General features: G+C 47.8%; 10 non-coding genes across 10 annotated transcripts; all 10 read right to left on the minus strand.

The window, feature by feature from the left end:
• Nucleotides 1-1,075: 1,075 nt before the first annotated feature.
• Nucleotides 1,076-1,158, minus strand: trnas-gcu. The gene has a single exon. It is a non-coding gene; the product is annotated as a tRNA-Ser (tRNA).
• Nucleotides 1,159-2,566: 1,408 nt separating this feature from the next.
• Nucleotides 2,567-2,648, minus strand: trnas-gcu. The gene has a single exon. It is a non-coding gene; the product is annotated as a tRNA-Ser (tRNA).
• A 1,406-nt stretch (nt 2,649-4,054) lies between these two features.
• On the minus strand, nt 4,055-4,137 carry trnas-gcu. The gene has a single exon. It is a non-coding gene; the product is annotated as a tRNA-Ser (tRNA).
• Nucleotides 4,138-5,042: 905 nt separating this feature from the next.
• trnas-gcu lies at nt 5,043-5,124 on the minus strand. The gene has a single exon. It is a non-coding gene; the product is annotated as a tRNA-Ser (tRNA).
• A 902-nt stretch (nt 5,125-6,026) lies between these two features.
• Nucleotides 6,027-6,108, minus strand: trnas-gcu. The gene has a single exon. It is a non-coding gene; the product is annotated as a tRNA-Ser (tRNA).
• A 904-nt stretch (nt 6,109-7,012) lies between these two features.
• trnas-gcu lies at nt 7,013-7,095 on the minus strand. The gene has a single exon. It is a non-coding gene; the product is annotated as a tRNA-Ser (tRNA).
• Nucleotides 7,096-8,502: 1,407 nt separating this feature from the next.
• trnas-gcu lies at nt 8,503-8,584 on the minus strand. The gene has a single exon. It is a non-coding gene; the product is annotated as a tRNA-Ser (tRNA).
• A 1,411-nt stretch (nt 8,585-9,995) lies between these two features.
• trnas-gcu lies at nt 9,996-10,077 on the minus strand. The gene has a single exon. It is a non-coding gene; the product is annotated as a tRNA-Ser (tRNA).
• Nucleotides 10,078-11,483: 1,406 nt separating this feature from the next.
• Nucleotides 11,484-11,565, minus strand: trnas-gcu. The gene has a single exon. It is a non-coding gene; the product is annotated as a tRNA-Ser (tRNA).
• Nucleotides 11,566-12,469: 904 nt separating this feature from the next.
• Nucleotides 12,470-12,551, minus strand: trnas-gcu. The gene has a single exon. It is a non-coding gene; the product is annotated as a tRNA-Ser (tRNA).
• Between the last annotated feature and the right edge of the window lie 1,710 nt (nt 12,552-14,261).

Raw genomic sequence — 14,261 nt, forward strand, 5'->3', positions numbered from 1 at the left:
CTTACTGCTGCAAACTCACAAGGGATGTGAGCTCTGAAGAGCCAGGGTACAGCAACTGCAGAGTCTCACAAATTAGCTCATGCACATTCAAAAGAAGAGCTCTTCGACGAGGATGGGATTCGAACCATGCGTGCAGAGCACAATGGATTAGCAGTCCATCGCCTTAACCCTCGGCACCTCGTCCCTGTGCACTAAAAAAGATGTAAAATGAAAAAAAAATCTGTTCAAAATATTCTTCAATGTTCCAAATGGCAGGTAGTTAAGGGCTTGCCTTTGGAGGACTAAGGCCGGTGCCCCTGTATGGCTTCAAAGTGTGGTTAAGCTCCAGCAGGGCAGGGGAGCCACCTGACTGCTGGAGACCCAGCCCGAGGCCCTCCCCGGCCAATCACCACCACACGCAGCCTACCAACCCTCCGCCTGAAGCCCAGCATCCAGGGCCCTTCCTGGTCCCTCACCCGGGAAGAGCTCCATCCCTGGGCCTAATCTCAACCAACACCCCAGCCTTACTAACATGTTGACGTTAGCAACATGCTAGTCATCAATCACTAACGCAATCCTGTTACGGATATCCAGGACATGCTTCTCTATGAGTTTGGTTCAAATCCTCAACTTTGAGGTGCCTCGAAAAGGTGAAATCACAAAGGTCACGCAAGTTCACGGGGCGATGACCCGGGGCCCTAAACATAGCTCCACCGAATGTGGGCCCAAAATTCAAACTCTTTTCAAAGTTTGCAAAAATGTTTTCATGATGACGGCACCAGCTGCAGGATTTCCGATGCACAGCACGTAGACAAAGCGGAAGTGGACGAAGAGTACAGAAGCATTTGACATGTACCATCTAACCAACCTAGTTTCGGGTGCACGATCCTAAACAAAATAATTCCCAAATTACTCAGAGTTAAATTGCTTTACGTGATGAGAAGAGTTGCTAAAGCTGATAATATTGCCCTTTTTACAGTGTGTGCAGCTGCATTTACTGCTGCAAACTTCACAAGGGATGTGAGCTCTGAAGAGCCAGGGTACGCAACTGCAGAGTCTCAAATTAAGCTCATGCACATTCAAAGAAGAGCCTCTTCGACGAGTGATGGGATTCGAACCCATGCGTGCAGAGCACAATGGATTAGCAGTCCATCGCCTTAACCACTCGGCCACCTCGTCCCTGTGCGCTAAAAAGATGTAAAATGAAAAAAAAATCTGTTCAAATATTCTTTCAATGTTCTGCACAATACATATTTTCCACTGGATCCGGGCATATGTAGGTCACTTTGCACCTCAGGCCATGGGGGAATTAGCTCAAATGGTAGAGCGCTCGCTTAGCATGCGAGAGGTAGGCTGGATCGATGCCTGCATTCTCCATTTAATCTGACAAAAGGACTCGCTTTGAGAAGGACATTTATTTCCTTCACCATTATGTTGTAAGAGTATTGTCAGGACAACTCTTCCTTGGCCACTGAGGGGCTTATGCAGGACATGGGGGGTGGGCCTCATTTTGGGTCATCTACGTCTGGAACACCTCCATAACCTGTACCTCCATCCGAACCGTGGTACCCACCTCTTAAGCACCCCCCCACTGTTATACACAAATAAACCAAACAGGCAAATCCTCGTGCCCCTGGTAAGGCTGAAAGATCTCTGTGCCCCTGGTATGGCTTCAAAGTGTCCCCATATGGCACATATCCTATTGACAACGATAACTGGATGGCAATGCCCTGCCATTGCGGATGTTTCCCAAATGGCAGGTAGTTAAGGGCTTGCCTTTTGGAGACTAAGTGCCTGTGCCCCTGTATGGCTTCAAAGTGTTGGTTAAGCTCCAGCAGGGCAGGGGAGCCACCTGCTGCTGGAGACCCAGCCCGAGGCCCTCCCCGGCCCAATCACCACAACACGCAGCCTACCAACCCTCCAGCCTGAGCTCCAGACATCCAGGGCCTTCCTGGTCCCTCTCACCCGGGAAGAGCCTCCATCCCTGGGCCTAATCTCACCAACACCCCAGCCTACTAACATGTTGACGTTAGCAACATGCTAGTCATCAATCACTAACGCAATCCTGTTACGGATATCCAGGACATGCTTCTCTATGAGTTTGGTTCAAATCCTCAACTTTGAGGTGCCTCGAAAAGGTGAAAATCACAAGGTCACGCAAGTTCACGGGGCGATGACCCGGGCCCTAAAACATAGCTCCACCGAATGTGGGCCCAAAATTCAAACTCTTTTCAAAGTTTGCAAAAATGTTTTCATGATGACGGCACCAGCTGCAGGATTTCCGATGCACAAGCACGTAGACAAAGCGGAAGTGGACGAAGAGTACAGAAGCATTTGACATGGTACCATCTAACCAACCTAGTTTCGGGTGCACGATCCTAAACAAAATATTCCCAAATTACTCAGAGTTAAATTTGCTTTACGTTGATGAGAAGAGTTGCTAAAGCTGATAATATTGCCCTTTTTACAGTGTGTGCAGCTGCATTTACTGCTGCAAACTTCACAAGGGATGTGAGCTCTGAAGAGCCAGGGTACAGCAAACTGCAGAGTCTCAAATTAGCTCATGCACATTCAAAGAAGAGCTCTTCGACGAGGATGGGATTCGAACCCATGCGTGCAGAGCACAATGGATTAGCAGTCCATCGCCTTAACCACTCGGCCACCTCGTCCCTGTGCGCTAAAAAAAGATGTAAAATGAAAAAAAAATCTGTTCAAAAATATTCTTTCAATGTTCTGCACAATACATATTTTCCACTGGATCCGGGCATATGTAGTCACTTTGCACCTCAGGCCATGGGGAATTAGCTCAAATGGTAGAGCGCTCGCTTAGCATGCGAGAGGTAGCTGGATCGATGCCTGCATTCTCCATTTAATCTGACAAAAGGACTCGCTTTGAGAAGGACATTTATTTCCTTCACCATTATGTTGTAAGAGTATTGTCAGGACACTCTTCCTTGGCCACTGAGGGGCTTCTGCAGGACATGGGGGTGGGCTCATTTTGGGTCGTCTACGTCTGGAACACCTCCATAACCTGTACCTCCATCCGAACCGTGGTACCCACTCATAAGCACCCCCCCCACTGTTATACACAAATAAACCAAACAGCAAAGTCCTCGTGCCCCTGGTAAGGCTGAAAGATCTCTGTGCCCCTGGTATGGCTTCAAAAGTGTCCCCATATGGCACATATCCTATTGACAACGATAACTGGATGGCAATGCCCTGCCATTGCGGATGTTTCCCAAATGGCAGGTAGTTAAGGGCTTGCCTTTGGAGACTAAGTGCCTGTGCCCCTGTATGGCTTCAAAGTGTTGGTTAAGCTCCAGCAGGGCAGGGGAGCCACCTGCTGCTGGAGACCCAGCCCGAGGCCCTCCCCGGCCCAATCACCACCAACACGCAGCCTACCAACCCTCCAGCCTGAAGCTCCAGACATCCAGGGCCCTTCCTGGTCCCTCTCACCCGGGAAGAGCCTCCATCCCTGGGCCTAATCTCAACCAACACCCAGCCTACTAACATGTTGACGTTAGCAAGATGCTAGTCATCAATCACTAACGCAATCCTGTTACGGATATCCAGGACATGCTTCTCTATGAGTTTGGTTCAAATCCTCAACTTTGAGGTGCCTCGAAAAGGTGAAAATCACAAAGGTCACGCAAGTTCACGGGGCGATGACCCGGGCCCTAAAACATAGCTCCACCGAATGTGGGCCCAAATTCAAACTCTTTTCAAAGTTTGCAAAAATGTTTTCATGATGACGGCACCAGCTGCAGGATTTCCGATGCACAGCACGTAGACAAAGCGGAAGTGGACGAAGAGTACAGAAGCATTTGACATGTACCATCTACCAACCTAGTTTCGGGTGCACGATCCTAAACAAAATAATTCCCAAATTACTCAGAGTTAAATTTGCTTTACGTTGATGAGAAGAGTTGCTAAAGCTGATAATATTGCCCTTTTACAGTGTGTGCAGCTGCATTTACTGCTGCAAACTTCACAAGGGATGTGAGCTCTGAAGAGCCAGGGTACAGCAACTGCAGAGTCTCAAATTAAGCTCATGCACATTCAAAGAAGAGCTCTTCGACGAGGATGGGATTTCGAACCCATGCGTGCAGAGCACAATGGATTAGCAGTCCATCGCCTTAACCACTCGGCCACCTCGTCCCTGTGCGCTAAAAAAAGATGTAAAATGAAAAAAAAATCTGTTCAAAATATTCTTTCAATGTTCCCAAATGGCAGGTAGTTAAGGGCTTGCCTTTGGAGACTAAGTGCCTGTGCCCCTGTATGGCTTCAAAGTGTTGGTTAAGCTCCAGCAGGGCAGGGGAGCCACCTGCTGCTGGAGACCCAGCCCGAGGCCCTCCCCGGCCCAATCACCACCAACACGCAGCCTACCAACCCTCCAGCCTGAAGCTCCAGACATCCAGGGCCCTTCCTGGTCCCTCTCACCCGGGAAGAGCCTCCATCCCTGGGCCTAATCTCAACCAACACCCAGCCTACTAACATGTTGACGTTAGCAAGATGCTAGTCATCAATCACTAACGCAATCCTGTTATGGATATCCAGGACATGCTTCTCTATGAGTTTGGTTCAAATCCTCAACTTTGAGGTGCCTCGAAAAGGTGAAAATCACAAAGGTCACGCAAGTTCACGGGGCGATGACCCGGGCCCTAAAACATAGCTCCACCGAATGTGGGCCCAAAATTCAAACTCTTTTCAAAGTTTGCAAAAATGTTTTCATGATGACGGCACCAGCTGCAGGATTTCCGATGCACAGCACGTAGACAAAGCGGAAGTGGACGAAGAGTACAGAAGCATTTGACATGTACCATCTAACCAACCTAGTTTCGGGTGCACGATCCTAAACAAAATAATTCCCAAATTACTCAGAGTTAAATTTGCTTTACGTTGATGAGAAGGGTTGCTAAAGCTGATAATATTGCCCTTTTTACAGTGTGTGCAGCTGCATTTACTGCTGCTAAACTTCACAAGGGATGTGAGCTCTGAAGAGCCAGGGTACAGCAACTGCAGAGTCTCAAATTTAGCTCATGCACATTCAAAGAAGAGCTCTTCGACGAGGATGGGATTCGAACCCATGCGTGCAGAGCACAATGGATTAGCAGTCCATCGCCTTAACCACTCGGCCACCTCGTCCCTGTGCACTAAAAAAAGATGTAAAATGAAAAAAAATCTGTTCAAAATATTCTTTCAATGTTCCCAAATGGCAGGTAGTTAAGGGCTTGCCTTTGGAGACTAAGTGCCTGTGCCCCTGTATGGCTTCAAAGTGTTGGTTAAGCTCCAGCAGGGCAGGGGAGCCACCTGCTGCTGGAGACCCAGCCCGAGGCCCTCCCGGCCCAATCACCAGCAACACGCAGCCTACCAACCCTCCAGCCTGAAGCTCCAGACATCCAGGGCCCTTCCTGGTCCCTCTCACCCGGGAAGAGCCTCCATCCCTGGGCCTAATCTCAACCAACACCCAGCCTACTAACATGTTGACGTTAGCAAGATGCTAGTCATCAATCACTAACGCAATCCTGTTATGGATATCCAGGACATGCTTCTCTATGAGTTTGGTTCAAATCCTCAACTTTGAGGTGCCTCGAAAAGGTGAAAATCACAAAGGTCACGCAAGTTCACGGGGCGATGACCCGGGCCCTAAAACATAGCTCCACCGAATGTGGGCCCAAAATTCAAACTCTTTTCAAAGTTTGCAAAAATGTTTTCATGATGACGGCACCAGCTGCAGGATTTCCGATGCACAGCACGTAGACAAAGCGGAAGTGGACGAAGAGTACAGAAGCATTTGACATGTACCATCTAACCAACCTAGTTTCGGGTGCACGATCCTAAACAAAATAATTCCCAAATTACTCAGAGTTAAATTTGCTTTACGTTGATGAGAAGGGTTGCTAAAGCTGATAATATTGCCCTTTTTACAGTGTGTGCAGCTGCATTTACTGCTGCAAACTTCACAAGGGATGTGAGCTCTGAAGAGCCAGGGTACAGCAACTGCAGAGTCTCAAATTTAGCTCATGCACATTCAAAGAAGAGCTCTTCGACGAGGATGGGATTCGAACCCATGCGTGCAGAGCACAATGGATTAGCAGTCCATCGCCTTAACCACTCGGCCACCTCGTCCCTGTGCACTAAAAAAAGATGTAAAATGAAAAAAAAATCTGTTCAAAATATTCTTTCAATGTTCCCAAATGGCAGGTAGTTAAGGGCTTGCCTTTGGAGACTAAGTGCCTGTGCCCCTGTATGGCTTCAAAGTGTTGGTTAAGCTCCAGCAGGGCAGGGGAGCCACCTGCTGCTGGAGACCCAGCCCGAGGCCCTCCCCGGCCCAATCACCACCAACACGCAGCCTACCAACCCTCCAGCCTGAAGCTCCAGACATCCAGGGCCCTTCCTGGTCCCTCTCACCCGGGAAGAGCCTCCATCCCTGGGCCTAATCTCAACCAACACCCAGCCTACTAACATGTTGACGTTAGCAAGATGCTAGTCATCAATCACTAACGCAATCCTGTTACGGATATCCAGGACATGCTTCTCTATGAGTTTGGTTCAAATCCTCAACTTTGAGGTGCCTCGAAAAGGTGAAAATCACAAAGGTCACGCAAGTTCACGGGGCGATGACCCGGGCCCTAAAACATAGCTCCACCGAATGTGGGCCCAAAATTCAAACTCTTTTCAAAGTTTGCAAAAATGTTTTCATGATGACGGCACCAGCTGCAGGATTTCCGATGCACAGCACGTAGACAAAGCGGAAGTGGACGAAGAGTACAGAAGCATTTGACATGTACCATCTAACCAACCTAGTTTCGGGTGCACGATCCTAAACAAAATAATTCCCAAATTACTCAGAGTTAAATTTGCTTTACGTTGATGAGAAGAGTTGCTAAAGCTGATAATATTGCCCTTTTTACAGTGTGTGCAGCTGCATTTACTGCTGCAAACTTCACAAGGGATGTGAGCTCTGAAGAGCCAGGGTACAGCAACTGCAGAGTCTCAAATTAAGCTCATGCACATTCAAAGAAGAGCTCTTCGACGAGGATGGGATTCGAACCCATGCGTGCAGAGCACAATGGATTAGCAGTCCATCGCCTTAACCTACTCGGCCACCTCGTCCCTGTGCGCTAAAAAAAGATGTAAAATGAAAAAAAAATCAGTTCAAAATATTCTTTCAATGTTCTGCACAATACATATTTTCCACTGGATCCGGGCATATGTAGTCACTTTGCACCTCAGGCCATGGGGAATTAGCTCAAATGGTAGAGCGCTCGCTTAGCATGCGAGAGGTAGCTGGATCGATGCCTGCATTCTCCATTTAATCTGACAAAAGGACTCGCTTTGAGAAGGACATTTATTTCCTTCACCATTATGTTGTAAGAGTATTGTCAGGACACTCTTCCTTGGCCACTGAGGGGCTTCTGCAGGACATGGGGGTGGGCTCATTTTGGGTCATCTACGTCTGGAACACCTCCATAACCTGTACCTCCATCCGAACCGTGGTACCCACTCTTAAGCACCCCCCCACTGTTATACACAAATAAACCAAACAGCAAAGTCCTCCTGCCCCTGGTAAGGCTGAAAGATCTCTGTGCCCCTGGTATGGCTTCAAAGTGTCCCCATATGGCACATATCCTATTGACAACGATAACTGGATGGCAATGCCCTGCCATTGCGGATGTTTCCCAAATGGCAGGTAGTTAAGGGCTTGCCTTTGGAGACTAAGTGCCTGTGCCCCTGTATGGCTTCAAAGTGTTGGTTAAGCTCCAGCAGGGCAGGGGAGCCACCTGCTGCTGGAGACCCAGCCCGAGGCCCTCCCCGGCCCAATCACCACCAACACGCAGCCTACCAACCCTCCAGCCTGAAGCTCCAGACATCCAGGGCCCTTCCTGGTCCCTCTCACCCGGGAAGAGCCTCCATCCCTGGGCCTAATCTCAACCAACACCCAGCCTACTAACATGTTGACGTTAGCAAGATGCTAGTCATCAATCACTAACGCAATCCTGTTACGGATATCCAGGACATGCTTCTCTATGAGTTTGGTTCAAATGCCTCAACTTTGAGGTGCCTCGAAAAGGTGAAAATCACAAAGGTCACGCAAGTTCACGGGGCGATGACCCGGGCCCTAAAACATAGCTCCACCGAATGTGGGCCCAAAATTCAAACTCTTTTCAAAGTTTGCAAAAATGTTTTCATGATGACGGCACCAGCTGCAGGATTTCCGATGCACAGCACGTAGACAAAGCGGAAGTGGACGAAGAGTACAGAAGCATTTGACATGTACCATCTAACCAACCTAGTTTCGGGTGCACGATCCTAAACAAAATAATTCCCAAATTACTCAGAGTTAAATTTGCTTTACGTTGATGAGAAGAGTTGCTAAAGCTGATAATATTGCCCTTTTTACAGTGTGTGCAGCTGCATTTACTGCTGCAAACTTCACAAGGGATGTGAGCTCTGAAGAGCCAGGGTACAGCAACTGCAGAGTCTCAAATTAAGCTCATGCACATTCAAAGAAGAGCTCTTCGACGAGGATGGGATTCGAACCCATGCGTGCAGAGCACAATGGATTAGCAGTCCATCGCCTTAACCACTCGGCCACCTCGTCCCTGTGCGCTAAAAAAAGATGTAAAATGAAAAAAAAAATCTGTTCAAAATATTCTTTCAATGTTCTGCACAATACATTTTTTCCACTGGATCCGGGCATATGTAGTCACTTTGCACCTCAGGCCATGGGGAATTAGCTCAAATGGTAGAGCGCTCGCTTAGCATGCGAGAGGTAGCTGGATCGATGCCTGCATTCTCCATTTAATCTGACAAAAGGACTCGCTTTGAGAAGGACATTTATTTCCTTCACCATTATGTTGTAAGAGTATTGTCAGGACACTCTTCCTTGGCCACTGAGGGGCTTCTGCAGGACATGGGGGTGGGCTCATTTTGGGTCATCTACGTCTGGAACACCTCCATAACCTGTACCTCCATCCGAACCGTGGTACCCACTCTTAAGCACCCCCCCCCCCACTGTTATACACAAACAAACAAAACAGCAAAGTCCTCGTGCCCCTGGTAAGGCTGAAAGATCTCTGTGCCCCTGGTATGGCTTCAAAGTGTCCCCATATGGCACATATCCTATTGACAACGATAACTGGATGGCAATGCCCTGCCATTGCGGATGTTTCCCAAATGGCAGGTAGTTAAGGGCTTGCCTTTGGAGACTAAGTGCCTGTGCCCCTGTATGGCTTCAAAGTGTTGGTTAAGCTCCAGCAGGGCAGGGGAGCCACCTGCTGCTGGAGACCCAGCCCGAGGCCCTCCCCGGCCCAATCACCACCAACACGCAGCCTACCAACCCTCCAGCCTGAAAATCCAGACATCCAGGGCCCTTCCTGGTCCCTCTCACCCGGGAAGAGCCTCCATCCCTGGGCCTAATCTCAACCAACACCCAGCCTACTAACATGTTGACGTTAGCAACATGCTAGTCATCAATCACTAACGCAATCCTGTTACGGATATCCAGGACATGCTTCTCTATGAGTTTGGTTCAAATCCTCAACTTTGAGGTGCCTCGAAAAGGTGAAAATCACAAAGGTCACGCAAGTTCACGGGGCGATGACCCGGGCCCTAAAACATAGCTCCACCGAATGTGGGCCCAAAATTCAAACTCTTTTCAAAGTTTGCAAAAATGTTTTCATGATGACGGCACCAGCTGCAGGATTTCCGATGCACAGCACGTAGACAAAGCGGAAGTGGACGAAGAGTACAGAAGCATTTGACATGTACCATCTAACCAACCTAGTTTCGGGTGCACGATCCTAAACAAAATAATTCCCAAATTACTCAGAGTTAAATTTGCTTTACGTTGATGAGAAGAGTTGCTAAAGCTGATAATATTGCCCTTTTTACAGTGTGTGCAGCTGCATTTACTGCTGCAAACTTCACAAGGGATGTGAGCTCTGAAGAGCCAGGGTACAGCAACTGCAGAGTCTCAAATTAAGCTCATGCACATTCAAAGAAGAGCTCTTCGACGAGGATGGGATTCGAACCCATGCGTGCAGAGCACAATGGATTAGCAGTCCATCGCCTTAACCACTCGGCCACCTCGTCCCTGTGCGCTAAAAAAAGATGTAAAATGAAAAAAAAATCTGTTCAAAATATTCTTTCAATGTTCTGCACAATACATATTTTCCACTGGATCCGGGCATATGTAGTCACTTTGCACCTCAGGCCATGGGGAATTAGCTCAAATGGTAGAGCGCTCGCTTAGCATGCGAGAGGTAGCTGGATCGATGCCTGCATTCTCCATTTAATCTGACAAAAGGACTCGCTTTGAGAAGGACATTTATTTCCTTCACCATTATGTTGTAAGAGTATTGTCAGGACACTCTTCCTTGGCCACTGAGGGGCTTCTGCAGGACATGGGGGTGGGCTCATTTTGGGTCATCTACGTCTGGAACACCTCCATAACCTGTACCTCCATCCGAACCGTGGTACCCACTCTTAAGCACCCCCCCACTGTTATACACAAATAAACCAAACAGCAAAGTCCTCCTGCCCCTGGTAAGGCTGAAAGATCTCTGTGCCCCTGGTATGGCTTCAAAGTGTCCCCATATGGCACATATCCTATTGACAACGATAACTGGATGGCAATGCCCTGCCATTGCGGATGTTTCCCAAATGGCAGGTAGTTAAGGGCTTGCCTTTGGAGACTAAGTGCCTGTGCCCCTGTATGGCTTCAAAGTGTTGGTTAAGCTCCAGCAGGGCAGGGGAGCCACCTGCTGCTGGAGACCCAGCCCGAGGCCCTCCCCGGCCCAATCACCACCAACACGCAGCCTACCAACCCTCCAGCCTGAAGCTCCAGACATCCAGGGCCCTTCCTGGTCCCTCTCACCCGGGAAGAGCCTCCATCCCTGGGCCTAATCTCAACCAACACCCAGCCTACTAACATGTTGACGTTAGCAAGATGCTAGTCATCAATCACTAACGCAATCCTGTTATGGATATCCAGGACATGCTTCTCTATGAGTTTGGTTCAAATCCTCAACTTTGAGGTGCCTCGAAAAGGTGAAAATCACAAAGGTCACGCAAGTTCACGGGGCGATGACCCGGGCCCTAAAACATAGCTCCACCGAATGTGGGCCCAAAATTCAAACTCTTTTCAAAGTTTGCAAAAATGTTTTCATGATGACGGCACCAGCTGCAGGATTTCCGATGCACAGCACGTAGACAAAGCGGAAGTGGACGAAGAGTACAGAAGCATTTGACATGTACCATCTAACCAACCTAGTTTCGGGTGCACGATCCTAAACAAAATAATTCCCAAATTACTCAGAGTTAAATTTGCTTTACGTTGATGAGAAGGGTTGCTAAAGCTGATAATATTGCCCTTTTTACAGTGTGTGCAGCTGCATTTACTGCTGCAAACTTCACAAGGGATGTGAGCTCTGAAGAGCCAGGGTACAGCAACTGCAGAGTCTCAAATTTAGCTCATGCACATTCAAAGAAGAGCTCTTCGACGAGGATGGGATTCGAACCCATGCGTGCAGAGCACAATGGATTAGCAGTCCATCGCCTTAACCACTCGGCCACCTCGTCCCTGTGCACTAAAAAAAGATGTAAAATGAAAAAAAAATCTGTTCAAAATATTCTTTCAATGTTCCCAAATGGCAGGTAGTTAAGGGCTTGCCTTTGGAGACTAAGTGCCTGTGCCCCTGTATGGCTTCAAAGTGTTGGTTAAGCTCCAGCAGGGCAGGGGAGCCACCTGCTGCTGGAGACCCAGCCCGAGGCCCTCCCCGGCCCAATCACCAGCAACACGCAGCCTACCAACCCTCCAGCCTGAAGCTCCAGACATCCAGGGCCCTTCCTGGTCCCTCTCACCCGGGAAGAGCCTCCATCCCTGGGCCTAATCTCAACCAACACCCAGCCTACTAACATGTTGACGTTAGCAAGATGCTAGTCATCAATCACTAACGCAATCCTGTTATGGATATCCAGGACATGCTTCTCTATGAGTTTGGTTCAAATCCTCAACTTTGAGGTGCCTCGAAAAGGTGAAAATCACAAAGGTCACGCAAGTTCACGGGGCGATGACCCGGGCCCTAAAACATAGCTCCACCGAATGTGGGCCCAAAATTCAAACTCTTTTCAAAGTTTGCAAAAATGTTTTCATGATGACGGCACCAGCTGCAGGATTTCCGATGCACAGCACGTAGACAAAGCGGAAGTGGACGAAGAGTACAGAAGCATTTGACATGTACCATCTAACCAACCTAGTTTCGGGTGCACGATCCTAAACAAAATAATTCCCAAATTACTCAGAGTTAAATTTGCTTTACGTTGATGAGAAGAGTTGCTAAAGCTGATAATATTGCCCTTTTTACAGTGTGTGCAGCTGCATTTACTGCTGCAAACTTCACAAGGGATGTGAGCTCTGAAGAGCCAGGGTACAGCAACTGCAGAGTCTCAAATTAAGCTCATGCACATTCAAAGAAGAGCTCTTCGACGAGGATGGGATTCGAACCCATGCGTGCAAAGCACAATGGATTAGCAGTCCATCGCCTTAACCACTCGGCCACCTCGTCCCTGTGCGCTAAAAAAGATGTAAAATGAAAAAAAAAATCTGTTCAAAATATTCTTTCAATGTTCTGCACAATACATATTTTCCACTGGATCCGGGCATATGTAGTCACTTTGCACCTCAGGCCATGGGAATTAGTTCAAATGGTAGAGCGCTCGCTTAGCATCGCCACGTGTTCGAGTTTCTTGCTGGACCGAGACTTTTCGAAGCAAACTTTATCCCTGCTGACGCAGGAGGTCGACTTTAAAAGTACTTTTTAATTCCCTCTGATCAAAAGACTGAGAGCCGCCTTATCTCCCAGTGTTCGAAAGAGGACTACGCTTTTGCTTGGCCGAGCAAAGCCACTGTAAGCCCGGAGGGGGAGACTAAGGAGCCTACTCATTCCGTCCCCGCCGCTGCTCGCTCCTGCCTACAATCGCCGCCGCGCAGTCAAGACGCGTTCAGGACGACTCGGAGCGCTCACAGACCCAGCCGGGACAGCCCTGATTCACAAGTAACGGGGTTCTCCCCTTTTATTTCTTTTTCACCCACAGGGTGTTTCAGAAGTGCCTGAGCAGGTGTTAGGGACTTAGTAAATGCTTGTTACTCCAAGGCGGAGTTTGTTTTTAACTGTTGAATATTTTTCTTTGTATGTGCATGCATGTGTGACGGTATTATGGGGTAAGATAGCTTTCTAAATAGATTTGTACATAAAAGGATAGTTGTGTCCATATCAGTCAGAAGTTGTGCATAACAAACATTTGTAAACTCATAATAATTTAAATCACATTCAAAAGATACAACATACGGTTTAAATAGTTACAACTTCAATAACTAATAAATACAAATTTCAAGTTTAAATTTGTGCTTTACTCTTTATGAACACAAACAGCAGCGGCTGCTTGAGAATACGGATTTTTTCTTTGAGAATACGAATTCACAACAGTGGTCTGACGTCACGGTTTCCAAGGCTGGTTAATGGAGCACAGAGTGCGAAGATAGGAGCCGCGCATGCGTTCTTCAGACTGACCGTCTCAGAATGCACCGGGGGCGCAGCTTCATTCCAGACAGCGCAGAGTGTCTGATCCATGCTCCATTCTGGAAGGTGGCGGTAATGCACCTATAAATTGTTTTCCAACCGCCATTAAAAACAAGAGGAGAAGAAGAAGAAGAAGAAGAAGAAGAAGAAGAAGAAGAAGAAGACAGCACAGAGATCACAGTGGTAAGTTGAACACTCCATTTTCTGCTGCTGTTGTTCTTCAAAAGTACGTTTTCAGATTGTTTGAGGCGAGAACAATATACTTTTAAGCTTCCCAATTTACAGAGTTGGTGCGTAATTTAAAAAAAGAGTCTGATTTATTTGTTTTGTGTTTATCAGACTGACGCGTGTTGCTTTATTAACTCAATAATTGCTGGAATAAATTGTAAATGTCTCCCAAGGATGACAGCATCATATAAAATAGGGCTGGATGATAATTTAATAACAATATATATCAGTCGAAAGACTTGTGGCACAATACGGGAAAAAAGGATCGATAAAAGTTGGTTATATAGACAGTTTTCCTTTCTTCCTTTTAACCTAGTTGATGCTACAGTCACTGCTTCCTCTCAAACAATCGTAATCGCGGACCCAGGCACGCCGTCACAAAGCGCCGCCCTCTCAAACCACAACACAGAGCACGTGAATATGTCGCAGCAAGGAGCAGCGGGGGAAACGGTCCCAAAACGGGGTTTT

This window comes from Fundulus heteroclitus, chromosome 23 (assembly GCF_011125445.2).
Source record: "Fundulus heteroclitus isolate FHET01 chromosome 23, MU-UCD_Fhet_4.1, whole genome shotgun sequence".
NCBI classification, from domain to species: Eukaryota; Metazoa; Chordata; class Actinopteri; order Cyprinodontiformes; family Fundulidae; genus Fundulus; species Fundulus heteroclitus.